Source organism: Schistocerca gregaria, chromosome 3, assembly GCF_023897955.1.
Source record: "Schistocerca gregaria isolate iqSchGreg1 chromosome 3, iqSchGreg1.2, whole genome shotgun sequence".
Classification (NCBI taxonomy): domain Eukaryota; kingdom Metazoa; phylum Arthropoda; class Insecta; order Orthoptera; family Acrididae; genus Schistocerca; species Schistocerca gregaria.
In genome coordinates this window covers 656,534,859-656,562,486 of record NC_064922.1, presented here as the reverse complement: position 1 = coordinate 656,562,486, position 27,628 = coordinate 656,534,859, and the positions used below count along the sequence as shown (strand labels likewise).

General features: G+C 42.8%; 10 non-coding genes across 10 annotated transcripts; all 10 read left to right on the top strand.

The window, feature by feature from the left end:
- The first annotated feature begins 7,852 nt into the window (after positions 1-7,852).
- Positions 7,853-7,927, top strand: Trnap-cgg (transfer RNA proline (anticodon CGG)). The gene has a single exon. It is a non-coding gene; the product is annotated as a tRNA-Pro (tRNA).
- A 225-nt stretch (positions 7,928-8,152) lies between these two features.
- On the top strand, positions 8,153-8,227 carry Trnap-cgg (transfer RNA proline (anticodon CGG)). The gene has a single exon. It is a non-coding gene; the product is annotated as a tRNA-Pro (tRNA).
- Positions 8,228-8,452: 225 nt separating this feature from the next.
- Positions 8,453-8,527, top strand: Trnap-cgg (transfer RNA proline (anticodon CGG)). The gene has a single exon. It is a non-coding gene; the product is annotated as a tRNA-Pro (tRNA).
- Positions 8,528-8,752: 225 nt separating this feature from the next.
- Trnap-cgg (transfer RNA proline (anticodon CGG)) lies at positions 8,753-8,827 on the top strand. The gene has a single exon. It is a non-coding gene; the product is annotated as a tRNA-Pro (tRNA).
- An 801-nt stretch (positions 8,828-9,628) lies between these two features.
- On the top strand, positions 9,629-9,703 carry Trnap-cgg (transfer RNA proline (anticodon CGG)). Its single transcript has one exon. It is a non-coding gene; the product is annotated as a tRNA-Pro (tRNA).
- A 525-nt stretch (positions 9,704-10,228) lies between these two features.
- Trnap-cgg (transfer RNA proline (anticodon CGG)) lies at positions 10,229-10,303 on the top strand. The gene has a single exon. It is a non-coding gene; the product is annotated as a tRNA-Pro (tRNA).
- A 225-nt stretch (positions 10,304-10,528) lies between these two features.
- Trnap-cgg (transfer RNA proline (anticodon CGG)) lies at positions 10,529-10,603 on the top strand. Its single transcript has one exon. It is a non-coding gene; the product is annotated as a tRNA-Pro (tRNA).
- Positions 10,604-10,828: 225 nt separating this feature from the next.
- On the top strand, positions 10,829-10,903 carry Trnap-cgg (transfer RNA proline (anticodon CGG)). The gene has a single exon. It is a non-coding gene; the product is annotated as a tRNA-Pro (tRNA).
- Positions 10,904-11,128: 225 nt separating this feature from the next.
- Positions 11,129-11,203, top strand: Trnap-cgg (transfer RNA proline (anticodon CGG)). The gene has a single exon. It is a non-coding gene; the product is annotated as a tRNA-Pro (tRNA).
- A 225-nt stretch (positions 11,204-11,428) lies between these two features.
- On the top strand, positions 11,429-11,503 carry Trnap-cgg (transfer RNA proline (anticodon CGG)). The gene has a single exon. It is a non-coding gene; the product is annotated as a tRNA-Pro (tRNA).
- The last annotated feature ends 16,125 nt before the right edge of the window (positions 11,504-27,628 follow it).

Here is a 27,628-nt window from a genome sequence, read left to right as displayed (position 1 = left end):
TCGTCATGCTTGGCCTCTCAGGTCCCCAGACCTCAGTCCGTGCGATTATTGCCTTTGGGATTACCTGAAGTCCCAAGTGTATCGCGATCGACCGACATCTCTAGGGATGCTGAAAGACAACACCCGACGCCAGTGCCTCACCATAACTCCGGACATGCTTTACACTGCTTTTCACAACATTAATCCTCAACTACAGCTATTGTTGAGGAATGATGGTGACCATATTGAGCATTTCCTGTAAAGAACATCATCTTTGCTTTGTCGTACTTTGTTATGCTAATTATTGCTATTCTGATCAGATGGAGCGCCATCTGCCGGACATTTTTTGAACTTTAGTATTTTTTTGGTTCTAATAAAACCTCATGTCGTTCCAAGCATGTGTGTCAATTTGTACCTCTCTATCTACATTATTCCGTGATTTATTCAGTTTTCAATTTTATACTGAATTTTTGATCACCCGGTTCTTTTTGCAGCAGAAATTTGGATGTACTGTGTTTTTTCAAAGTCCAGAGCAAGCCCATTCGCAGAAAACCAATTAATAACTTATCCAAAGACCTTATTTGTATAATTTTCTATCGGACTTTCTTTGGCCTTCTCATTCACCAAATCTGTCTCTAATCGAACACATGTGGGACATCATCGGAGGACAACTCCAGCGTCGTCCACAAAGAGCGTTAAACGTCCCTCTGCTGACCAACCAGAGTGCAACATGCATGGAATTCCATCTCACAAACTGACAGCCGGCACCTGTACAACACAATGCATGAACGTTGCATGCTTACATTGAACATTCTGACGGTTACACCGATTATTGAAGTACCATCATTTCACATTTGGAATGGCTTATCTTGCGCTTACATTACCGCGTGAAGTTGCGATGTTAATCACTTAACCCTAGGACGCCTAAGCCTTTTTTTCTAACTCGGATGCCTATGAGGGGGGGGGGGGGGTTCGGCGAGCCCACAGGTATTAAATAAATTTAATGGTGAAAAATTGCAACTTTCAAAATGGTTTACGTATTTTAACTAAGGCATCGGTTTATTAATGTTGTTAATTGTTATAAATATTGGATTGAGTGAATGAAAAATCGACATATTACAAAACAAAATACAGATTTGTTCATATACAATAGACTACTCTGAGACCTCAACTTTAAGGCAAGAGACACATTTCACAATTTTTTCTGAATGTGTGTTACACACATGTTTGTGACACTGTCCACAATACTGTTTCGGTTTACTTAGATTGTTGTACTTCTGCTTCATTGTTTTAGCTTTTCTTACACAAATATGGCACCGAGCTTTCCCTGCAGGAGGCTGACGTGCTTCTGTTGTCACTTCTTTGATTTTCTTTTATAGAATAGTCTCCATTGATTGAACAGTTTGGTTAGATATCCCTCTTGCATTGGCACTTCTTTCTTCTACCTGCAATTTCACTAGTTTTATCCCAGCTTGCAGAAGATAAAGTTTCCGTTTGTTGTGTTTCTTCTCATTCCATCTTGGATGTTGCTGGATGAATATGGTGGTCGCATTGATAGCACAAATATCGATGAAAGAGTGAAATACGGATAGAGGCCATCTCTTTGTTCCCCTCTTGCAGGTGTACATCTACATCTACATCTACATCTACATCTACATGACTACTCTGCAATTCACATTTAAGTGCTTGGCAGAGGGTTCATCGAACCACAATCATACTATCACTCTACTATTCCACTCCCGAACAGCGAGCGGGAAAAACGAACACCTAAACCTTTCTGTTCGAGCTCTGATTTCTCTTATTTTATTTTGATGATCATTCCTACCTATGTAGGTTGGGCTCAACAAAATATTTTCGCATTCGGAAGAGAAAGTTGGTGACTGAAATTTCGTAAGAAGGTCTCGCCGCGACGAAAAACGTCTATGCTGTAATGACTTCCATCCCAACTCGCTTACCATATCTGCCACACTCTCTCCCCTATAACGCGATAATACAAAACGAGCTGCCCTTTTTTGCACCCTTTCGATGTCCTCCGTCAATCCCACCTGGTAAGGATCCCACACCGCGCAGCAATATTCTAACAGAGGACGAACGAGTGTAGTGTAAGCTGTCTCTTTAGTGGACTTGTTGCATCTGCTAAGTGTCCTGCCAATGAAACGCAACCTTTGGCTCGCCTTCCCGACAATATTATCTATGTGGTCCTTCCAACTGAAGTTGTTCGTAATTTTAACACCCAGGTACTTAGTTGAATTGACAGCCTTGAGAATTGTACTATTTATCGAGTAATCGAATTCCAACGGATTTCTTTTGGAACTCATGTGGATCATCTCACACTTTTCGTTATTTAGCGTCAACTGCCACCTGACACACCATACAGCAATCTTTTCTAAATCGCTTTGCAGCTGATACTGGTCTTCGGATGACCTTACTAGACGGTAAATTACAGCATCATCTGCGAACAGTCTAAGAGAACTGCTCAGATTGTCACCCAGGTCATTTATATAGATCAGGAACAGTAGAGGTCCCAGGACGCTTCCCTGGGGAACACCTGATATCACTTCAGTTTTACTCGATGATTTGCCGTCTATTACTACGAACTGCGACCTTCCTGACAGGAAATCACGAATCCAGTCGCACAACTGAGATGATACCCCATAGCTCCGCAGCTTGATTAGAAGTCGCTTGTGAGGAACGGTGTCAAAAGCTTTCCGGAAATCTAGAAATACGGAATCAACTTGAGATCCCCTGTCGATAGCGGCCATTACTTCGTGCGAATAAAGAGCTAGCTGCGTTGCACAAGAGCGATGTTTTCTGAAGCCATGCTGATTACGTGTCAATAGATCGTTCCTTTCGAGGTGGTTCATAATGTTTGAATACAGTATATGCTCCAAAACCCTACTGCAAACCGACGTCAATGATATAGGTCTGTAGTTAAATGGATTACTCCTACTACCCTTCTTAAACACTGGTGCGACCTGCGCAATTTTCCAATCTGTAGGTACAGATCTATCGGTGAGCGAGCGGTTGTATATGAGTGCTAAGTAGGGAGCTATAGTATCAGCGTAATCTGAAAGGAACCTAATCGGTATACAATCTGGACCTGAAGACTTGCCCGTATTAAGCGATTTGAGTTGCTTCGCAACCCCTAAGGTATCTACTTCTAAGAAACTCATGCTAGCAGATGTTCGTGTTTCAAATTCTGGAATATTCCATTCGTCTTCCCTGGTGAAGGAATTTCGGAAAACTGCGTTCAATAACTCCGCTTTAGCGGCACAGTCGTCGATAACAGTACCATCGGCACTGCGCAGCGAAGGTATTGACTGCGTCTTGCCGCTTGTGTATTTTACATACGCGCCATTTGATCAATGGTATCAATTCCACCTTTTGTGGAATCATAATATGCATTTATCTCGGTTTTATTCTCCTCTCCTCCAACAGTGCTTTTATCGTGGTGCATTGTTGACAACATCAGTAAGTTTTTACTTGGTTTCGTTTTTGCAATGTTGAACACCACTGTTACTGGAGGCCTACGTGTTGGGAACTGCACTAACTCACTGCAAGTTTACAAGATAAATAACAGCTGACTGACATCAACAATCACTTCCTTTGAAAGTAAACCGATTATTGTGAATATCAATAATACCAGCCAACAAGAAATTAACTTACATTATCGTAGAGATGAGAAATACGAAATCCTACTAAGGGAAATTTCATAAAATAGCCAACAAACAATAAATCAAAGGGAATATATAGTATGGAAGTTACTTGGGCAAAAACAGGGGACATAAAAAAATTATGGGTTCGACGAACACCCTCCCTCCCATTAGGGGTCCTAGGGTTAAATATGTTGCCTAGGTAAATGTATTCCCGAAATTTCATTACTCTATATTAGTTATTTTTTGGTACTGCGATATTTTTTTTTCGTCGGTGCATTTCAGACGCTGATCCAATTCACTCAGCGGTAAGAATGCTTTGAGGGCCCCACGCAACGCGCGGTCGGGTCCTGCATGTCACAACAGCGCCTGACGCTTCGCCGCGGTCACGCCGCAGGCGTGCGGCACATTTATATTTGAGGACATGTCCCCGTGTTTGACCAAAAGCGTCTGGGGGAGCGGCGTGCCAGAGCGCGGTACGTGGCCAGCGCGGCTGCCAAGCACGTGCCCACTGTCCGCTGCCCGCGCCTCAATCTCTGCGTCGTTCGCATGACTCCTCGGCTAATCAGCCAGCTTCTGAAAAGTGCGCGCGATAAACCGCTTGGCACTCGCCACTTGGGCAGCTTTCTTCCGTGCACAGCCTGGTGCCTAGCTCCAATAAACGATACATAAATCGTGACTGAACACGTCTGACACTACCTTGGTCTTCATTCTGTTTTAGTGGGATAGTGTGGGTCACCATCACATTACAGAAGATCCGGTCCATAACCAAAATTCTTCTCTGCTGTCTTGCTAACTGTGATATAACACCGACCGACCGCCGTGTCATCGTATCGTCCGCCAATGGCATCACTGGATGCGGTATGGAGGGGCGTGGGGCCAGTACACCGATATCCCGACCGTTGTCAGTTTTTGTGACCTGGAACGGCCGCTACTCCTCGGTCAAGTAGCTCCTCAACTGACGTCACAAGGGCTGAGTGAACCCTGCTCCAGTCCCCGACCCCCCCCCCCCCCCTCCCACACCAAGCAAAACTCCTGGGGTGGTAGTACGGAAATTGAGCCCGCGATTCATCCACAGAGCAGTCACTATTAGAGACGCAGCGTTAAGTCCTTACAAAATACAAAAAGAAGGAAAGAGATAGAAAATGTGTATAAAATACCTTAGAAACAAATGTTTATTTTGGAATGCTTGTCAGACCATTAAGAGAAGGGAGTAGCGAAGAAACTACAATAGAACAACAAAGAAAGTCATGCTAAATAACCCATCAAAGCACATGGCTGAAAAGTCATGAGGTGAATACTGTATGCCAACTGCGTTGGGTCTGCGTTTCAAAGAATCTTACTTATTCTTTTCTCTCTTTATTCCTTATTGTTGTCCATTTTCTGTGAATCTAATGAAGGAAGCTTGTAGATTCGAAAGCAAAATTTCAACGTATAAACGTCTCTTTCTTGTCTCTATCTGTTTCTATCGACGTTCTGTGTTGCAAGTGAGATTTAGCATTTCCTCTCCAGGTACAGAAACTTTCGTCTGAACCGTGATCCACTTCCGTCGCAGAAGTAGCAGTATCGGGTAGGCGCTGTCGAACTGGACGTAGCCATTTAGAATGCCCATGGAAGAAACTGTCAGCATTTCGAGGACAATATGAGGGGAATTGTTAGTATCCATTTACATGTAAACACATCATGCTCCAATGTTCTGGGCTAAACCTACACCCACTCCGTCTCATGGAGTGAGACTATCTACCACTGAAGTGCATGGCAGAGAGTACTTTCCATTGTACCTCATATTAGTGTTTCTTGCTATTCCAGTCAAGTACAGAACGTGGGAAAATTGGCTACTTATATGTTTCTTTGAGCCCTGTATTTCGTAGCACCTACGAGGGCGATAACGTTGGGGTCTGTAGAATATGAGCCGGCCGCGGTGGTCTCGCGGTTCTAGGCGCGCAGTCCGGAACCGTGCGACTGCCACGGTCGCAGGTTCGAATCCTGCCTCGGGCATGGATGTGTGTGATGTCCATAGGTTAGTTAGGTTTAAGTAGTTCTAAGTTCTAGGGGACTGATAACCACAGCAGTTGAGTCCCATAGTGCTCAGAGCCATTTGAACCATTTTTTGTAGAATATGCCTAACTTCCCCAATTACTACCGTTTCTTGAAACTTTGTAAGTTGGCTTTTGCAATATAATTGACGTCTATCTTCAAGCGTTCGCCCACTCAGGGTTTTCGGGATTTCCATGATGCTCCTCATCAAGCCAAACAAACCTTTGACCATTCTTGTCGCCATTCTTTGTATACGTTCAGTACCTCTGCTAATGTTACGTAATATGTGTCGCACGCATCAGAGCAGGTTGGTACGACTGTTTTTAAGAGAGGTCCTTTGTAGACGACTTTTTCCTAGCATTCTATCAATGAAATCTGCTGGATGTCGTATGAATACCTAAATCCTTGGTGGTATTTTGAAGTAATAATCTGTACACCGGAACCAAGGTTTCACCGTCTCGGTTTTATCATCTGTCTGATCAAATCACCACACATACACGTCACCTTTCTTTGCGTGCACTCAACAGCCACGCACACAACACAGTTATTCGATTGACACATAACATTGTGGAAAGGAAAGCGCTACTACGTCTGATAATGGATAGAAACTTTGACATTTGGACTAAATATTAGGCACAACCTGACAGCTATTAGAATTTGGAACGGAATTAAGTTCCGCCTGTAAATAACGCCGGAAGTGTTGCCTATATCATATAGGGCTCGTCTGCAGCTGATATCAGGCAGCAATTCTACAAGACAGTGGGGTTCATTGGAACTAAAGCTTTACATATAAAGCACTGTCCAGCAGAGAAATGAAGGTCTAACAGAAGTTTTGCAGAATTTGCTTGAGTCGTCAGCATCACCACTGATTTAAACTACAGATAATGGCGTACTATCGCCGCCGATTGTGTTTTGAAGATATGACACCGATATGAAAGAACTATTAAGGGACTAGCACCGAGGCTAAAAAAAAGGTGCAGTACATATGCTGCCTCTTTGCGCAGAAGGGCGCGGCAAGCGACACAGCTCGCCCTAGGCTGGTCATCGCTTTTTATGGCCACTACAAGATTGCGTGACCGTTGACTTGCCTCAGACGTGACGTTTCATTTGGTGAAAAGTCAGTATTTAGCTAACGCAATTTCGAGTCTTAGCTGTTATTGCAAGGATAGTTTAAGGATCAAATGAGAGCCATGTGAGGACCCCTAGAAATAAAAGAGTAGCTACTCCGGGCAGTGTGTTACTTCTTGTATGGGATTTCTCTGTTCATTCGCAGAGAACTTTAATGACAAGTTTTGTAGTATTCTTACCTGACATTTTGTGACAAAGTCACACGGGTTTGGAAGAAATTTCTACTGAGTGAGGTGTTGTAAGAGATATTTCTGGAAATTTGAGGTAAGCTCTTATAGGATCAAACTGCTGAGGTCATCGGTCCCGAAGCTTACACACTACTGATCGTCGTTGACGTTTATACAAAAAGGTAAAGCATCTTTGGTCGTCGATAACCTTACTTACCGGAAAATTCGGTGAAGTCTTCACAGGGCTATTGGTTACCTGAGTTAGGTCATATACTGCTAAGTGTATAATGATACGTCTCCATGCCGCAAGGTACCAAAATACACTCATTGCTGGGTTGTAACCTAATGAAATTGCTTGAGATCTGTAGACATGTAAAGAGGACCGAAAGGGACAGATGAAGAATGCACCCCTCGCTCTCTGTTGACCATTAGTAAACAAGTCAATGCCAATACAGTGTATCGTCTGCAGAGTGTAAAGAAATCCTCCCTAAGCTCTAGATCAGTGGTTCTTAACTCGTTACAACTGAGAATAATTACATGTTAGCTAGTACCGCCTCTGGTCCCCGTCTATTCTCCAAACATTAACACCAAAAGAACTTTAGAACGGAAAAGAATTTTCTTTGAACGTTTTTAAGATGAGAAAAGACAAACGATGTTTAGTCGTTATAAGTGTTTTACTAAACCATAAAAAGCTCGTCAAGACAGTTGTTTGTGATGCTTATTTCTAATATTTCTTATCTCTGAAAACGAAGCTCACTATCCGCATTGAAAGGGGACAGTTGCTACAAAACAACCTCCTCAGCACCGCTTCCCTGAATGAGATGATAGTTTGGAATGTAGGAGACGGATACTGGCAGAAGTAAAGCTGTGAGTACCGGGCGTGAGTCGTGCTTCGGTAGCTCAGTTGGTAGAGCACTTGCCCGCGGAAGGCAAAGGTCCCGAGTTCGAGTCTCGGTCGGGCACACAGTTTTAATCTGCCACGAAGTTTCATATCAGCGCACACTCCGCTGCAGAGTGAAATTCTCATTCTGGAAACATCCCCCAGGCTGTGGCTAAGCCATGTCTCCGCAGTATCCTTTCTTTCAGGAGTGCTAGTTCTGCATGGTTCGCAGAAGAGCTTCTGTAAAGTTTGGAATGTAGGAGACGGATACTGGCAGAAGTAAAGCTGTGAGTACAGAGCGTGAGTCGTGCTTCGGTAGCTCAGTTGGTAGAGCACTTGCCCGCGGAAGGCAAAGGTCCCGAGTTCGAGTCTCGGTCGGGCACACAGTTTTAATCTGCCAGGAAGTTTCATATCAGCGCACACTCCGCTGCAGAGTGGAAATCTCATTCTGGAAACATCCCCCAGGCTGTGGCTAAGCCATGTCTCCGCAGTATCCTTTCTTTCAGGAGTGCTAGTTCTGCATGGTTCGCAGAAGAGCTTCTGTAAAGTTTGGAATGTAGGAGACGGATACTGGCAGAAGTAAAGCTGTGAGTACCGGGCGTGAGTCGTGCTTCGGTAGCTCAGTTGGTAGAGCACTTGCCCGCGGAAGGCAAAGGTCCCGAGTTCGAGTCTCGGTCGGGCACACAGTTTTAATCTGCCACGAAGTTTCATATCAGCGCACACTCCGCTGCAGAGTGGAAATCTCATTCTGGAAACATCCCCCAGGCTGTGGCTAAGGCATGTCTCCGCAGTATCCTTTCTTTCAGGAGTGCTAGTTCTGCATGGTTCGCAGAAGAGCTTCTGTAAAGTTTGGAATGTAGGAGACGGATACTGGCAGAAGTAAAGCTGTGAGTACCGGGCGTGAGTCGTGCTTCGGTAGCTCAGTTGGTAGAGCACTTGCCCGCGGAAGGCAAAGGTCCCGAGTTCGAGTCTCGGTCGGGCACACAGTTTTAATCTGCCAGGAAGTTTCATATCAGCGCACACTCCGCTGCAGAGTGGAAATCTCATTCTGGAAACATCCCCCAGGCTGTGGCTAAGCCATGTCCCCGCAGTATCCTTTCTTTCAGGAGTGCTAGTTCTGCATGGTTCGCAGAAGAGCTTCTGTAAAGTTTGGAATGTAGGAGACGGATACTGGCAGAAGTAAAGCTGTGAGTACCGGGCGTGAGTCGTGCTTCGGTAGCTCAGTTGGTAGAGCACTTGCCCGCGGAAAGCAAAGGTCCCGAGTTCGAGTCTCGGTCGGGCACACAGTTTTAATCTGCCACGAAGTTTCATATCAGCGCACACTCCGCTGCAGAGTGAAATTCTCATTCTGGAAACATCCCCCAGGCTGTGGCTAAGCCATGTCTCCGCAGTATCCTTTCTTTCAGGAGTGCTAGTTCTGCATGGTTCGCAGAAGAGCTTCTGTAAAGTTTGGAATGTAGGAGACGGATACTGGCAGAAGTAAAGCTGTGAGTACCGTGCGTGAGTCGTGCTTCGGTAGCTCAGTTGGTAGAGCACTTGCCCGCGAAAGGCAAAGGTCCCGAGTTCGAGTCTCGGTCGGGCACACAGTTTTAATCTGCCAGGAAGTTTCATATCAGCGCACACTCCGCTGCAGAGTAGAAATCTCATTCTGGAAACATCCCCCAGGCTGTGGCTAAGCCATGTCTCCGCAGTATCCTTTGGTTTGCAGAAGAGCTTCTGTAAAGTTTGGAATGTAGGATTCGGATACTGGCAGAAGTAAAGCTGTGAGTACCGGGCCTGAGTCGTGCTTCGGTAGCTCAGTTGGTAGAGCACTTGCCCGCGGAAGGCAAAGGTCCCGAGTTCGAGTCTCGGTCGGGCACACAGTTTTAATCTGCCAGGAAGTTTCATATCAGCGCACACTCCGCTGCAGAGTGAAATTCTCATTCTGGAAACATCCCCCAGTCTGTGGCTAAGGCATGTCTCCGCAGTATCCTTTCTTTCAGGAGTGCTAGTTCTGCATGGTTCGCAGAAGAGCTTCTGTAAAGTTTGGAATGTAGGAGACGGATACTGGCAGAAGTAAAGCTGTGAGTACCGGGCGTGAGTCGTGCTTCGGTAGCTCAGTTGGTAGAGCACTTGCCCGCGAGAGGCAAAGGTCCCGAGTTCGAGTCTCGGTCGGTCACACAGTCTTAATCTGCCAGGAAGTTTCATATCAGCGCACACTCCGCTGCAGAGTGGAAATCTCATTCTGGAAACATCCCCCAGGCTGTGGCTAAGGCATGTCTCCGCAGTATCCTTTCTTTCAGGAGTGCTAGTTCTGCATGCTTCGCAGAAGAGCTTCTGTAAAGTTTGGAATGTAGGAGACGGATACTGGCAGAAGTAAAGCTGTGAGTACCGGACGTGAGTCGTGCTTCGGTAGCTCAGTTGGTAGAGCACTTGCCCGCGGAAGGCAAAGGTCCCGAGTTCGAGTCTCGGTCGGGCACACAGTTTTAATCTGCCAGGAAGTTTCATATCAGCGCACACTCCGCTGCAGAGTGGAAATCTCATTCTGGAAACATCCCCCAGGCTGTGGCTAAGCCATGTCTCCGCAGTATCCTTTCTTTCAGGAGTGCTAGTTCTGCATGGTTCGCAGAAGAGCTTCTGTAAAGTTTGGAATGTAGGAGACGGATACTGGCAGAAGTAAAGCTGTGAGTACCGGGCGTGAGTCGTGCTTCGGTAGCTCAGTTGGTAGAGCACTTGCCCGCGGAAGGCAAAGGTCCCGAGTTCGAGTCTCGGTCGGGCACACAGTTTTAATCTGCCAGGAAGTTTCATATCAGCGCACACTCCGCTGCAGAGTGGAAATCTCATTCTGGAAACATCCCCCAGGCTGTGGCTAAGCCATGTCTCCGCAGTATCCTTTCTTTCAGGAGTGCTAGTTCTGCATGGTTCGCAGAAGAGCTTCTGTAAAGTTTGGAATGTAGGAGACGTATACTGGCAGAAGTAAAGCTGTGAGTACAGGGCGTGAGTCGTGCTTCGGTAGCTCAGTTGGTAGAGCACTTGCCCGCGGAAGGCAAAGGTCCCGAGTTCGAGTCTCGGTCGGGCACACAGTTTTAATCTGCCAGGAAGTTTCATATCAGCGCACACTCCGCTGCAGAGTGAAATTCTCATTCTGGAAACATCCCCCAGGCTGTGGCTAAGCCATGTCTCCGCAGTATCCTTTCTTTCAGGAGTGCTAGTTCTGCATGGTTCGCAGAAGAGCTTCTGTAAAGTTTGGAATGTAGGAGACGGATACTGGCAGAAGTAAAGCTGTGAGTACCGGGCGTGAGTCGTGCTTCGGTAGCTCAGTTGGTAGAGCACTTGCCCGCGGAAGGCAAAGGTCCCGAGTTCGAGTCTCGGTCGGGCACACAGTTTTAATCTGCCAGGAAGTTTCATATCAGCGCACACTCCGCTGCAGAGTGGAAATCTCATTCTGGAAACATCCCCCAGGCTGTGGCTAAGCCATGTCTCCGCAGTATCCTTTCTTTCAGGAGTGCTAGTTCTGCATGGTTCGCAGAAGAGCTTCTGTAAAGTTTGGAATGTAGGAGACGTATACTGGCAGAAGTAAAGCTGTGAGTACAGGGCGTGAGTCGTGCTTCGGTAGCTCAGTTGGTAGAGCACTTGCCCGCGGAAGGCAAAGGTCCCGAGTTCGAGTCTCGGTCGGGCACACAGTTTTAATCTGCCAGGAAGTTTCATATCAGCGCACACTCCGCTGCAGAGTGAAATTCTCATTCTGGAAACATCCCCCAGGCTGTGGCTAAGCCATGTCTCTGCAGTATCCTTTCTTTCAGGAGTGCTAGTTCTGCATGGTTCGCAGAAGAGCTTCTGTAAAGTTTGGAATGTAGGAGACGGATACTGGCAGAAGTAAAGCTGTGAGTACCGGGCGTGAGTCGTGCTTCGTTAGCTCAGTTGGTAGAGCACTTGCCCGCGGAAGGCAAAGGTCCCGATTTCGAGTCTCGGTCGGGCACACAGTTTTAATCTGCCAGGAAGTTTCTTACCACTTCCCTCCTTGGCGACACTTGCTTCTCCCCACCATTCATTTCAAATCAGCCAACATAAACTGCCTGCACTAAACTTGGACCTATTGTTTGTAAATCACTTGACTGAAGACTCCTTACTTCTGAACTGGTAGCTACTGGAAGACTGCAGGCTGCCAATGCGTTGTATCTGACCACTGACACTAATACTAATACTACTAATAATAATAATACAGTGTGGACCCTCAAGCTGTGTAGTAGTAATTACATAGTTAATGTTGCATTCTGCGTCCAGACAGTTTGTTTATTGTTACAAAGTGAACAAAGAACCAATTTCTGTTCTATAGCGGGAACTACTCACAAGAAGGCGTTGTTTTCATGAATATTTAAGCATAAGTGATGTGCATTTTTCAGTTTTATTGTCGTAGAAGCGTGGTACAAACTATGTATGTAACAGGTGGACCATGTGAAGAAGATGTTGTCCATATTTTCATTTCACAAGCCCTAACCACCACACTTTGTCACACATTAATGATGGTATTCGAAGAAATATGGTTGTTGGTAATTTATGTAATAAGTATCATTGTCTTACGGAATAATGATAACGCTAATCATGTTTAAAAATAATGTAGGTTCGTGATCAAAATGCTGTTGAACTTTTCGTTTTTACTCCTTATAAAACAACATTTCACCCCTCAGGGGGTAATTCCACCAGGTTGGGAACCATTGCTGTAGATTTACATACATATTTTGGAAGCCATTGTATAGTGCATGACGGATCATATGTCGTATGTATCTGTTAATCACCCTCTCATGCAGCGATGGGCATTTATAATATGTAAAGCTGAAATGTGAAGGTACACTGCACTTGGCGAGCACGTCATCGACTTTATATTGTGTTCACAAAAACAAATACAGTTTCACATATATTAGGCTTTCATTTTTGTTTTTTCTAAAACATATTGCCTCAAATTAAATTAAAAATGGCCCCCATCTCCCGGTTCTGACCAAAGTTTTCGCAAGGTTTCCTCTCTTGGTTGTTAGGCAAATGCTGGATCTGGAAATCGCCTCACATATAAGCACAAATGGGACTCCCTCTGCTCCACTTCGAGCTTGGCTGCCTCTACAGTGGGTCTCTAGTCGAACAGACCTCTCTACCCTCAGGAGTAGGGAATAAAAAATATCGTAAGACCGTAGTGTGTAATAAACCCTTTTTTTTCCAAAAAAGCTTTAATAGCTCTTTCGCATCTTTGGAGTGTTTACTCTTAGATTCCAAAACGATTTGACTGTATCCTAAATACAATGCCTTTGAAATATCTGAAGCAGCTCGAGGGCCTTACGATACTGACAGAGCCCACAGTACATACTGCAAATGGACGCTTGCACAGTCATTTGGTCCAAGCGTGTCCCCCCCCCCCCTCCCCCGCCCTTCTAAAAAAAAACCACATTTGTGTCATGTAGAAGCTTCAATCAGCTAAATATGGGATATTTGACTACTCAAGAAAGCACGAGTGGCAGCATTCCTTTTTAACCCTCCCAGGAGATATTCGACGGATCAAGCGACGCACAACATGCTCCCCGGAGAAGAACAATTTAAAGAAAAAAGCTACACTGGTCTTGAAATTACAGCAAGAAGCCTAACAAGAGCAGGGAGGGAAAACGTATGATGCTGGCGAATTTTAAGAAACATGTGTTTTGTGCTAACATTAATTTATTGGTACAATTTTTCATAAGTTTGTTTTTCTAAGTTTAATGCCAACTTTTTTATTCTAAAAATTAATCAATTTCAACGAAATTTTTACAGGAAGTAGTTTGTACTTCTATGCATTAACAGTTTGAAAATGTAGTTTGTCTATTTCATTATCGTTTTTATAACCGACAATTAAAGGAACTTGAAAAATCGTTGAAAGTAATTAATAACTTTTCTCATAAAATGTACAGAAAGAACTCTTGAACAGTGTCTTGTGAATGTATCTAAAAAATCTGGAAGGTGAAAATTGAGGTCCTCTGGCATTACTTTTCCTCAACAGTAGTTGTCGATATCTGTATTATTTTTCGAATTTTGGACAGGTCAGTATTATCTCACTTCCTTTTCTGAAAACTCTCATATAATTTTATACACAGTAAGTTATATTTCAAACTAAAATTTATGAAAAGGAATTACTTTATAAAATATTTTAGCTTGGACGTTATAATCGATAAGTACTAGTACACAATGTGCAGTTAAAATTATTTTTTTAGAAACATTTGAAATTACGAAATATATACGCACTTAAAATTTCTATTATTAATTACACAATCGTGTACTGTTTAATATGTTTATTTCTGGATTCACTAGTGAAATAATACTCGAAATTAATAATGTAACGAAAGCTGGTAAGAATTCATTTGTTAAGAAAAATTGTAAACTCTCTCGAATATTGTACTTTCCGCGGAGTTAGAGAGCCGTAAGCTTTTCTTTGATGTGATCGGAGGTATTTTTGTATAGTTGGTACGAACAATGTAATTTCGGCTTTGTTAATGTGAAAAATCAAAAGACTGTATGATATAATAAAATGTAAGAAAATATATTAACGTAAAAAAAATCAGCAGCAACAACCTTCAAATTTATTTAGTTCAAACCTACCGTGAGGACCTGATGTGAGATTTTCAGATTCAAGAATCATACCCTAGACAAGAAGAACTGGAGCCATCTCAACATGAAGAGCTAAGTAAACTTAAAAGTCTATTATAATATTAGCTCCTCTCAGAATCTGCATAAAGACCTTATTTTTACTTGGACTGGACCATAGCTGGTAAAGGAAGGAGGGGGGAGATTATAAATACCAGCAGTTGGATTACAAAAAGATCATTAAAATCATATTAAAAAATTCAAAACTAAAAATCAAAGAAGTCCTGTAAGTCAAATCTTGAGTATTACTACGTCTTTACGTGACTGACACGATTTTAAAAATCCGTTAAAATCGCCAAAGTGGAAGGAAAGTTAAATTTTTGGGTTGCGTCTTCCATTAATTTGGTAGTGAAACTGAAGCTGAGCGTTGTATCCATTCTCGTGTAGGTTTTATTCTCACAGCATCGTTTAAGAGCTTGTCGAATGCACACGAAGTAGAGAAAAGCCAGTGACAAGTGGTTTTATTCGGTTTTATACTCGGTTTGATCAACAGGATTAACAGAATCCAAGTTAGAGGTCCTGGACGTGTCTTCAGTATAACGATGCGATAGATTTACCAATTGGCTCCGACTCTCATGTTCACCTGTTATCACCATGCTGACGTAATGCAGTTTGTGTTGGGAGGCCGCGTCACCGATATCAATTGCGTCTGGCCGCCGTCTGCGGACCGTGTTCGCACCATTTATTTCCGGCGTCCTGTCCAATTGCATTGATTGGTGCCATGGGCACGTCACACTGAAGTCCAGGGCTGCCAACACCAAAAGCCAGTCTGTCAAGCAGCTCCATCTGTGTGACGCATCAAGGCAACAGAGATACCGTTTCTGTTGCATACGGCGAATAAAATATTTGTTACTAATCTGAAATTTTAGACCTCCTATGGAAATGAAGTGCGTCTTATTCTGTTCAGAGTTCCCTGAAGTTTTCTGTTTTGCCTTATACTTACTATGTCTCAGCAATATTGTGATATGATGCCCAACATGTAATTTAATTCTACAGTGTTAGAGGACAATCAGCAGGTACTTCCAATGTCTGCTTAAGGAACAGTGAAACTGATTTGGGCTTGGCGAGTCTATAGCAAAGCACAGTGCTCTCAATGCGCAGTCGGTGGCAGTCAATTTGTTCCTCGACTGCCTGTGACAGAGAAGCACGAGCGGCACAAGCTAATGACCAGTGTCATCACGTCCGTGCTGTTGTACCTGGCCGTAATAACACAGTACCGTACTGCAGAGGACTAATTTGATACTACGAGAAAGGCCTACTAGCCGGACGCAGATCTGTTCAAGTAATCGTTCTGGATATACGCCGGTGGCAGTCGCTTATATCATCTCTCTTCCATCTTTTCTCATTCCGCCCCGCTACAGGGTGTATCAAAAATACTTCAAATACTGTAGGAACGACTTCTCACTTAATAATAATATGGCAGGTAAACAGAGGCAAGTAAAATTTCCATGTTATTATCGAAAGAAAATTAGAACAGTTTATGTGATGCAATCGATATATGTCGGGTAGCTGATGAAATCACAGTATTGTACATGGCGACACGATGAGATGGAGATATGTTTGCATTTGCCAAATGAATACATTCGTTTCTGGTCGCTCTCATAATGTTACACTCGTGAATCTCAGTAACCCTTACGATCAACGTCAACAGGGGTGTCATTAAGAGTACTCTTCTGGACCTCCTACGGAGTTTAGGCCTAGCAATAGGGAAAATATTCTGACTTTTCAGGATGCTCTGGCCAGCATCTGCCTTGAAAAATAGAGACGAACAGGTTCTTCCGATGTCTGTTCATTGGGTTTCTATCTCTGAGGCCGCCTAAATCAATTAGTTTACGGATAGGACCTTAAAAAAGAATTCACAGTTACACAGTCTGTGCTACAAAGAATATAGTGCATGTTTAAGCAAGAGGAGGGCAATTTGAATATTCTGAAAGAATTTATGTAAGGTAATAATATTGCAAACACTTTCTGTAGGCTGACACTTATAAATGATTATTCCACAAAATGAAAAATTTTCAGGTGTATGTTTATATGACAAACTCCTTGTTTTTTTATGACATACCCAGGCTAAACAATTTATCAACAGATTTTTCCAAGCGTCGTGTATATTCGAATGGATCAGCCCATTATGGATAGGCTCTTTGTTTTATCTCATAGTAACGAAAGGACCCGGTTCAGCATAAGGTGGAAGGCTTACTGGTTTCACGCTGAAGTAGCTCTGTTGATGTAGTGTTGTCCCAGAAATTATAGTATGTAACAGGAGCTTCCTAATTACGCCGGTAGCCGCACAGATCAACAGATTTCCTCTGACAGTAGGGTGATGGCTCTACAGCCGATTTAACCAATTAGATTCACAGCGAATTACGTGAAACACTGGCTCAGTATGTAGTCCTTGGCAAAATTACAGGGCGATATTTTATCCACAACATTCGCCCATTGCTTCCTGTAGAATAGAACCTCTTGTTGAATTATTTTAGCTTTCTGACCTTGAGAGTACTGTAAGGAGCTCAGACAACGATTGCGCTATTTACCAAACGATTTGTAAATTTTTTTTATATTTTTGCATTTAAAGTTTCTTGATGCTTCCTCATTACAGATCTTTATTTTCGAAGGAGGGCACTAATACATTGTCTAAACACGATTTTAATTTCCTTTATTGGCATTCACAAACATTTGCTAATGTTGTTCATTTAGCAAATAGTTACAAAATGAATACAGCTTGTACTTTCAGTCTACAGTATACGTTTGCAGTTTGTCATATTAAAGAACTTTCTAGAGATTAGTTTTCAGTTTGAATCTTTATTTTGAATTTATTTTGGATATCGTGAGTCTATTTACAGACTACTGTAAAAGGGGACTCGGAACACGAGCATCTGTGTGTTTCTGAAAACTTCTCGCTACAGGGTATTTTAAAAACCGTGTCCAGATTTAATGTGGAAATAAGGGTCAATGCTGGACTTGACTGAAATACTGCACTGATTTCGTGAAAAGTCACTGTAGCTCCTTGATACCTGATTCAACATGTTGTCAAATGCGTATGTCTTCTGCACATGAGTATGGTGAGTCTAATTTGAAAAGTCTTTACAACTAAGCTGCGAGATGGCTGGTGTTATTACGCGCAGAAATGTGACTATGGAAAGAGAAGGCACAGCAGATACACTCTGTCTCAAAGCATCATTGGTACAGTCTGAAAAATAAGCGTGTTGTTCAGTAGGTATAGTGTCTAATGTGGTGTTTCATCTCTTCTATCGGCAGAAACAACAAATGCGATGTACAAAAAACTACTGACAGAAGACTTTCTTCGGTCTGGTCTTTGCTGAAAACATCAGTCAGTCGTAAGGGAAAAAATAGTTACATTGTTTGGGAACTAGCTCTGATAACGACAGGTGGCTAGGTCATGGCTGACGACACAACCAACCATATTCGTCAGCCGTTAGTAGTAAAACTTACCTCTGGCTGGTGGCAGTCTATTCGTTTCTGTCATATTAGCACGTGTCACTGTCTACGCTCACTTTCTTTTGGTTTCTGTTGTGGCAGATAATGTGGAGCGTCCGGCGCTTTTGCCACCGCTGTGGCCTTGGACTGTTTCCTCGACTTGATAACCACAGACAGCTGCTTGCAAATCCAACAGAATTCTCCTTATCTGCGGCATATATTACATCGTGAATGCTTCCTCTCTTTACATCCAACCTCCGCTGATACGCGTCAACAAATTAAAAATGACTTCAGTAACAGAAAAAGTCGAAAATGTATGTTTTCTGACGAGTTCGCAGCTGTAATCAAAGAGTTTACCTAATTTATATAATGAAAAATATGTTATTATACACACTGGTACGCTGTATGAGCCGAGTATTCATTGACGTTACTCTATTACACACACACACACACACACACACACACACACACACACACACACACACGCTGTTTTACCAGAGGACGCATCTGAGTCTTTGATTAACTATTACCCATATGGAAAATTGTAATTGATCGACCTCGTTGTCTGCGTAAATGTGTGGTACCTAAAGAAGATAAAAAAGTACGATTAGTTATTCACATTTACGTGACATCGCTCGATATATATATATATATATATATATATATATATATATAAAGTTACGTTTGTATATATAGTAAGGTTTGGCCCTCTACCTATGTACGCCACTGTTTTATCTATTGAACTGGTTACCATTATCCATATAAATAACCGCTGGTAGTAATAAATTTTATTCTAATACTTGTATGCTCCACCGCCTCGCATTTAGCTGTACGTGTACGGTGAACGGTGTACGTAGGACCTGTATCGATAGTATTCTAAGACGATCTGATTACACCACTTGAACACTTTCCCTCTGTTATTCGTGAAATACAGATAGCTGGATTGTAAACAGATGTTTATGAGTTGTTTCTAGCTTTTAATTTCCAGATTTGTCTTCCCGTTGTCGGTGGAAATTTCTGGTTTTTTATAGCGATTATATGTGCTATTTTCTCGTACCATAAACGTTATATTTTAGGTGTTGACTATCAAGACATATGTAATTTGTCTGTACAGCTGCCTGTGATTATCATGTTGAGGAAATAGTCCAAGGCCACAGTGGTGGCAAAAGCGCCGGGCGCTTCACAGTATCTGCCACAACAGAAAGTATAAGGAAGTAAGCGTAAACATTGATACGCGCTTACATGACAGGAACGCATAGACTGTCGCCTGCCGAAAATACGTTTTACTACAAACGGCTTACGAATAGGGCTGGTTGTGTCGTCAGTAATGACCCAGCTGGTCTTACACTGAAGCACCAAAGAAACTGGTACAGGCATGAGAATTCAAAATGCAGAGATATGTAAACAGGCAGAATACTGCGGTGCGATTGGCATCGCGTATATAAGACAAGTGTTTGCTGCAGTTGTTAGATCGGTTACTGCTACTACAATGACAGGTTATGAAGATTTAAGTGAGTTTTAACGTGGTGTCATAGTCGGCGCACGAGCGGTGGGATACAGTATCTCCGAGGTAGCGATGAAGTGGGGATATTCACAAGTGTACCGTGAATATCAGGAATCCGGTAAAATATCAAATCTCCGACGTCGCTGCGAACGGAAAAAGATTATGCAAGAACGAGACCAACGATGACTGAAGAGAATCGTTCAACGTGATAGAAGTGCAACCCTTCCGCAGATTACTGCAGATTTCAATGCTGGGCTTTCGGAGCCGTAGATCCACGGCATGACACAAAGATTTACGCGTCGCCTGGGCCCGTCACACCGACATTGGACTGTTGATGACTGGAAACATGTTGCCTGGTCGGACGAGTCTCGTTTCAAATTTTATCGAGCGGACGGACGTGTACGGGTCCGGAGACAACCTCATGAATCCATGCACGCTGCATGTCAGCATGGGACTGTTCAAACTGGTGGAGGCTCTGTGATGGTGTGGGACGTGAGCAGTTGGAGAGATATGAGAGCCCCGATACGTCTAGATTCGACTCTGACAGCTGAGACGCACGTAAGCATACTGCCTGATCAACTGCAGCCATTCATGTCCATTGTTCATTCCAACGGACTTGGGCAATTCTAGCAGAACAATGCGACACCCCACACGTCCAGAATTTCTAGAGAGTGGCTCCAGGAACACTCTTCTGAGTTTAAACACTTTCATGGCCACCAAACTCCCTAGACATGAACATTATTGAGCATACCTGGGATGCCTTTCAACGTGCTATTCAGAAGTGATGTCCATCCCTCGTACTCTTACGGATTTATGGACAGCCCAGCAGGATTCATGGTATCAGTTCCCTCCAGCACTACTTCAGACATTTGTCGAGTCCACGCCACGTCGTGTTGGAGCACGTCTGCGTGCTTGCGGGAGCCCTACACCATGTTAGGCTCATCCGTGTAAAACAATATAACTATTCGCTTATGACTATGTTTTCAGCGAAGACCAGACCGAAGAAAGTGCTCTGTCAATAGTTTTTTGTAAATCGCGTTTGTAGTTTCTGTCAATAGAAGAGATGACGCGTTTGTAAGTAATACCGCTAAGCATTCGCTAAAACGCTACATCTAGTAGACTTTTTATATTTTTTACTTCCTTTTTATTTTCGTGAGTTGTAGGTGCAACTGAAAATGAGTTATGGATAAAAACTGGCCAATAGTGTAATAAGTACCTATTTTAACCAAACAACCTAATGGATATATCTTTCCTTTCCAAGTTAAGTATCCTTGATAATGATCTTCTGTTAACTTCGTCCATCATCTCTTCTTGTCAGCACTTTTTCATTTCGTGCGTTAGCTGTGCAGCTAGTTTTTAATACTCTTCCATAGCGCCGTGTTTCGAATGATTCCGGTACCTGCTTCACCAGGTTTCCGATGTTTCCACGTCCGTACAAGGCGGTGCCGCGAACGTGCACTTTCTGGAACAGCTGCCGTGATGTATGAGAGACCGAAAGGTAGTGTGTCAGCTGCTGGTTCTACGCAGCCAATGACACCTCGTAATTCGTGACACATTCGGGAAAAAAGCACTTAAATGTTTGAGACAGCAGAGAAATAGAGAATGATATCAGTTTCGGCACTAAAAATTCAATGTGTCTTTTCCTGCCACTCAGTGGTCACGTGAAAGTATCATCCCATGGCTACAGGAAGCTGACACCTTACCAAGCTGTGAGCAGCAGACAAACAACGCCGTGACTGGCTCTGACCCTGTTATAGACTTTAGCTGAGCTCTTTCACTGAAGAAAGATTTCTGCTCCTGTGCTTACATGCATCTGATGTCTTCCTTGCTTCAGCCGTCACGCGTGATCTCGCTTTCTACACGTTAGAATACCATACCATTACTTCTTCCAGTAATGTAGCTTTCTGAAATCTGATCTTAAACAAATCGCTGTTCTCCTTTGTACTACTCTGCATCACCCTCACCTTTGCTTTGTTTACACTTAAGCCATATCCTGTGCTATTTATTCTGTCATGGACTGTGCGGCTGATCCCGGCGGAGGTTCGAGTCCTCCCTCGGGCATGGGTGTGTGTGTGTTTGTCCTTAGGATAATTTAGGTTAAGTAGTGTGTAAGCTTAGGGACTGATGACCTTAGCAGTAAAGTCACATAAGATTTCACACAGATTTGATCATTTTAACATTTATTCTGTTCGTTATTGTAAACAAGCCTTTAGATTTCCTTACTTTTGGCCAAAAGAACTTGGGTATGTTATCTGCTAACGTGAGCACTGGAATCTCTTCCCGCCACACTTTTAGTCCTGTTCCAAAACTTCGTAACTGTTGAAATTCTTCGTGCTATTGTTAACTGAAAATTGTCTACTGGCGGAAAAACTATTACCGTTCATAGCACACTGGACTCGCATTCGGGAGGACGACGGTTCAATCCCGCGTCCGGCCATCCTGATTTAGGTTTTCCGTGATTTCCCTAAATCACTCCAGGCAAATGCCGGGATGGTTCCTTTGAAAGGGCACGGCCGACTTCCTTCTCCGTCCTTCCCTAATCCTATGAGACCGGTGACCTCGCTGTCTGGTCTTCTCCCCCAAACAACCCAACCCAACCTATTACCTCTCAATTTTCATTTGTTGAATTTCACGTTCAGAGGGAACAGAGAGCTATGTCGTTTTTAGAAAGTTTGTTGACGGCTCTATTGAACACATTGGAATCTTGTACTAAATTGCAAGTAAACAGCAGAGGGTGTTCTTTCACAACCAGGTAAGGTCTTTCCAACTTGCGTCATTAAGGGACGTGTTTACATTTACATCTCTACATCTACATGATTACTCTGCGATTCACAGTTAAGTGCCTGGCAGAGGATTCATCTAACCATCTTTAACCTACTTCTCTACCGTTCCATTATCGAACAGCGCTCGGAAAAAGGACCATTTAAATATTTAGTGCGAGCTCTGATTTCTCTTATTGTATTATGATGACCATTTATCCCCATGTAGGTGGGCGCCAGCAAAATATTTTCACCTTCTGAGGAGAAAGTTGGTGACTGAAATTTCATGAGAAGGCCCTACATCAGCGAGGAACTCTTTTGTTTTTATGAACGCCACCCCAATTCTTGTATGCCACCACAATTCTTGTACCATACCCGTGGCACTTCTCCTCTATTTCGCGATAATACGGGCTGCCATTCTTTGAACTTTTTCGGAGACCTCCGTCGATCCTGTCCGATGTGCATAACATACCGCACAGCAATACCGCAAAACAGGACACACAAGCCTGGTGTAGGCAGTCTCTTTAGTAGACCTTCTACATTTTCTAAGTGTTTTGTCAGTATATCACAGTTTTTGGTTTGCTTTCCCCACAACATCATCTGTGTGTAAATCCAGTTTAAGTTATTCGTATTTGTAATCCGTAAGTATTCAGTGGAATTCACAGCCTTGAGATTTGTGTGATGTATCGAGTAACCGAAATTTAGCACATTACACATCAGCAGACGGTAAAGAACAGCATCATCTGCAAACAAGTTAAGAGGCCTGCTCAAATTGTCTCCTAAATTGTTTACGCAGATCAGCAACAATAAAGGTCTATAACACTTCTGTTTTACTCGAAGACTTCCCGTCAGTTATTACGAACTCTGATCTATCTGAGAAGAATTCACGAATCCCGTCACACAGCTGAGACGATACTCCATAGGCAAGCAATTTAATTAGAAGTAGCTTGTGAGGAATGGTGTCAAAAGCCTTCTGGAAATGGCAATATTTGCGTTGTGACGACAGCTTAAAACGACAGTCCAGACTGTTTCATATACTTCAGCTGCGTTTGCACGTTAATTGTTTCAGTCTGCTCCCATCAGTGAGCGTGAGGTCGAAGCAACCGTATCTTCATAGACACTAAAAATGGGACACCTATTTACGCTACCTTCTCTATTTTGAAACTGCCCGTACAGCTGCCTCATGAAATATTTACTATTTGTCCTAAAAGAAACCTGTGTAGCGAAATCTATAGGTGACCATCGTACAGTCGTCTGTAAACCGGTAAGATAATATTCTTCTGATAAACTGCTCTCAAGTATCCTTATCTCTTGCAGAACATCTGTGATCATCCGCAACTTTTTCGACATTTTATACTAGTTTTCTACACTTACTACACACAGTGGACACAACACTGCAAGAAGGAGTTTTTATCTGTACGCGCCGACAGGACGAGAGAGGTAACGCAGGCGTGAAGGCCTCAGAGATGACAGTGAAAGGCAGCTAGCCATTTGCATCTGCCACATATGATAAGCACGAGCCTTCGAATCATAGGCAAGCAGGAGACTTCTATTCATGAAGGCAACAGACAGCTTCCACTGGAACTACGATTCCACCATTTTCTTTGTCCGTTCGTGCGGATAGCTGCGCAAGTGCGTCAGCACAGACAAGTCTCATTCAGGTCTTTCATACTCTCCTCAGTGGCTGGCAACACCGTCACTGAAGGCCAACTCTGTCTGATTCCCACTTTTTATCAGCTGTTACACGCGCGCGCGACTGTGTGTGTGTGTGTGTGTGTGTGTGTGTGTGTGTGTGTGTGTGTGCGTGTGTGTGTGTATGTGAGGAGGCGCACTGAGCGATAACACAGGGCCAGATAATGTAGCTTAGAGCTGAAAAACTTCTAGCAACCTTGACAGAAGGCTTGGAATTCGTAAGAAAGTGTACAGCATTAACTTTGAACCTTTAGTATCTCAGTATATTGCCTTAGAGCAGAAAGTGTCTTTGCAGTTGATGTTTCCGGCGTATTATTGGTTAATAGCCATACAGCGTAGATGTTGTCGGAGCAGTAACTGGGAAAACCAAATTAAGTAGAAAATGCTTTCATTATATAGTTTCTTCTCAATAGCAATTTTCTTTTTATGTCTTTGAGGAACAATTCGTGAACGCGTTACAGATGTTCATTAGCCTTCAGGCAAATGTCACTATGACAAAAATAAAAAATAAATTGTCAAAAATTGTATTATGTAACTGCTTGCCAGATGAATGTACAGTAAATTTTTATATAGGATTACCTAAGAACATTATGTGACAAAGAGTTTGAGGTAGCATTCTTCTTAGCGGAATCAATGTGCCTGCAGTGGATATGTCACTTGCCTACTTATATTCATCAAGCCTACTGATTATACCTGGCAATCCTTAAGTAACAGGTGTGTCGACAAAAAGTTATCAACTGAATGAATTTTCTGATTGAACCTCTAGTGTCGCTGTTGTTGGGCCTGGATGGTATACTTCTGCAGCATGTGAGGCACCACATCAACAGGACATCATAGATCGTAGCAGAAAAGAGTTGTAGTTTCTTCTGAGTCAGGTGTACTAATTAAAAGTTTTTTACGAATAAATCGAATCCTGTAGTCGAGCAATAGGTTGCAAAATTTACGTGAATGGAAATACAGAGTGTCTGAGAAAGCATTTTCCAAATTCACCGTGCAAGATAATGTCTTCTAATTAATTTAGAGGAATGATCTGCTGATGTAATACATTATAATAGACTGAAGTTTAAGAGAATCGACCGGAAGAAGACAGAAAGAAGTTGGATACTGAAGTATTTAGGAGTGAGACGTGTCTCAAGTTCTCTAAGGCTACAGATATTGCAATAATCAATACCGCAGTGAGCGTTTGAGTTGAAGAAGAATAAACCTCTATGGAAAGGGCAGTCACAAAAGTTGAAGAAACAAGCACAGGTACAAGGAAAGGAACTGCGAAGTAGCCTTGGTTAACATAAGAAATACTTCAATCGATAACCAAAGCAAGTTCAAAAATGTTTATGGAAAAACAGGAGTATAATAAATAGCGAAATGGCTGAAGGAAAAACGCGAAGGAATCGAAAAAGAAATGGTCAACATATATAAAAATTAATATTCAAGATTATTAAAAATTAAAACAAACTTCAGAGAAAGTAAAAGCAATGACGTCGTTAAGAGGACAATGGGAGTTCCATTGTTAAAGCAGAAGAGGAATCGGATACGTGTACATCGGAGGTCTCAACGAGGGGAGACTTGCCTGATAACATTCCAGAAGAAGAAATTCGAGTCGATATAGAAGACACAGAGGACACAGTTTTAGAATCAGAATATAGCAGTGCTTTGATAGGATTTCCATCAAATAAGGTTCAAATGGCTCTAAGCACTATGGGACTTAACACCCGAGGTCATCAGTCCGCTAGACTTAGAAATACTTAAACCTAACGACATCACAAACATCTATGCCCGAGGCAGGATTCGAACCTGCGACCGTAGCAGCAGCGCCGTTCCCGGCTGAAGAGCCTAGAACCGCTCGGTTACAGCAGCCGGCATCAAATAAGGGAGAGGGCTACTAACATTTCTTCGGAATTTGTAAAATCATTGGGGGAAGTGACAATCAAACAACGATTCAAGCCGATGCTTGGACTCTATGGGACTGGAGACGTACCATCAGGCTTTTCGGCAAAATATCATTCACACAATCCCAAAGATAGCGAGGGCAAGTAAGCACGAGAACCGCAGCACACTCAGCTGAGCGACTCATGCATTCAAGTTGTTGACAAGAATAATATACAGAAGAATCGTAAAGAAAATTGGGAATCTGTTAGATGACGATCTGCTAGCCTTTCGGAAAATTAAATTCGCCAGAGAGGCAGTTCTGACCATGAGGAAGATATTGGAACCAAGACTTTTAAAAAAACTCAAGACACGTTGATACGGTTTGTCGATCTAGAAAATTGTTCCACAATGTAAAGTGATGCATTTTGTTCGAAATTCAGAAAAAAAACACGAGGAAGCTGAACAGGTACGAGAATTATAAAATATGTAGATGAATTAAGCGGAAACAATGAGAATGGAAGACCAGTAATGAAGTGCTTGGATTAAAAAGGATGTAAGACAGCGATGCTATCTTTAATTCCTACATCGAAAAAGCAATGACGGAAATAACAGAAAGGTTCAGTAGCGGGATTCTTTAATTCATAATTTATTGTTTACAAGTTGGAGATTGTCTAGCAGTTGTGTTTAGTTTCTCTTTTTCCTAACAGACCTGAAGTTGATCATTTTTGGTTCGAAATCGTAAGATTGACGACAATTTTTTGGAGTAATTCATTCCAAGAAATAAATTCTGTACTTTCTGGCTCACTGTAGAATTTAGAATTTCTTACAACTAACTAACCTAAGGACATAACAAACATCCAAGCCCGCGTAGGATTCTTATCTGCGACTGTAGCGGTCGCGCGGTTCCAGACTGAAGCCCCTAGAACTGCTCAGCCACAGCGGCCTGCTGTTGATGCATCAAATTTATGGAAGATGACTGTCAGTTGACGGTCATCTAACAAAGGTAACAGAAACAGCTCCACCACCACAAAGTAATTGTTGTTGTTGTGGTCTTCAGTCCTGAGACTGGTTTGATGCAGTTCTCCATGCTATATCCTGTGCAAGCTTCTTCATCTCCCAGTACCTACTGCAGCCTACATCCTTCTGAATGTGCTTAGTGTACTCATCTCTTGGTCTCCCTCTACGATTTTTACCCTCCACGCTGCCCTCCAGTACTAAATTGGCGAACCCTTGATGCCTCAGAACATGACCTACCAACCGATCCCTTCTTCTGGTCAAGTTGTGCCCTTATTCTGTTCAATACCTCCTCAATAATTATGTGATGTAACCATCTAATCTTCAGCATGCTTCTGTAGCACCATATTTCGAAAGCTTCTATTCTCTTCTAGTCTAAACTATTTATCGTCCTTGTTTCACTTCCATACATGGCTACACTCCATACAAATACTTTCAGAAACGAATTCCTGACACTTAAATCAATACTCGATGTTAACAAATTTCTCTTCTTCAGAAACGCTTTTCTTGCCATTGCCAGTCTACATTTTATATCCTCTCTACTTCGACCATCATCAGTTAAGTTGCTCCCCAAATAGCAAAACTCCTTTCCTACTTTAAGTGTCTCATTTCCTAATCTAATTCTCTCAGCATCACCCGGCATTCGACTACATTCCATTATCCTCGTTTTGCTTCTGTTGATGTTCATCTTATACCCTCCTTTCAAGACACTGTCCATTCCGTTCAACTGCTCTTCCAATTCCTTTGCTCTCTCTGACAGAATTACAATGTCATCGGCGAACTTCAAAGTTTTTATTTCTTCTCCATGGGTTTTAATACCTATTCCGAACTTTTCTTTTGTTTCCTTTACTGCTTGCTCAATATACAGATTGAAT